Genomic DNA, 1010 nt, shown 5'->3' on the forward strand with positions numbered 1-1010 from the left:
AAATTAGGGATTACAGTTCATAGAACGCAACACATGTAAACCGCCCAGAGACCCTTCGGGGTTAGGGCGGTATAGCAAGTCTAAAGTTAAATAAAATAAAATAAATAAATGTTGGTGGTGCACTGCTAGAAAAACAGGATTTTGAAAGGGGGGGAAAACCCTAACAACAACAAACATTTGCCACTTCCCTGATAAGCCTAGTGCTGAGTCTTACAATCAGGTAAGGTTCATCCTTGGGGTTTCTCAGCCGAGCATATATCATACGTGACTTGCCAATTTTGGTCTAATGGAGGCCAAATGCCCTTTTGTTTGCTTATTTCCCCTCATGCACCCATAAGCTTGCCATAACTGAAAGCATATGAAGAGATGCTGGCTCACAAATTATCAGCCTTGTAGTTATGTCTTGTAATTTTAGTTATATTTCCCACCCTGCCATGGAAGATTGGTGGGTGACTGTGTGCCAGTCACACACTCTCAGCCTAGCCTTGCAGTGTTGTTGGTTGATGATAAAATGCAGGCATGGAAAATGTTTCAGCTGCTTTGGATATTCATGGGGGGGTGTGTGTGTGTGGGTACAAAGGAAGTAAATAAAAGGGGAAGGGCTTGTTGGTTGACCTATGTAAAACAGGATGGTGGAACAGGAGGACCAGTGGTCTGATCCAGAAGAGCTTTATGTTCTTAACACTCATTTGATGTCTGAATTTATGGTGGATTTTGGTACACTCCATGTAAAATTGTAAGGACTTCCCTCTTTAAATGCATTTTATGCACCATGGTACTGCTGCACAAGCACTGGAACTGTGGTGCAGTCTATCCATATAGGCAAGGGTGATTTTGTGCTAGATTTTGGTGGAGTCCATATTTTTGCACCATGACAGCACCTTGAAGTAGTGGATCCTTCGTTTCTACAGCATATCATTCATTCATTCACAGCTGTAATGTAAAAACCATGAGCCACGATTTTGATGTGTCCCCCCCCGCCCCCCGGACAAGGCTACGAGCTGCCACTC

Source organism: Gekko japonicus, unplaced genomic scaffold (assembly GCF_001447785.1).
Source record: "Gekko japonicus isolate JY-2015 unplaced genomic scaffold, Gekko_japonicus_V1.1 scaffold2741, whole genome shotgun sequence".
Lineage (NCBI taxonomy): Eukaryota > Metazoa > Chordata > Lepidosauria > Squamata > Gekkonidae > Gekko > Gekko japonicus.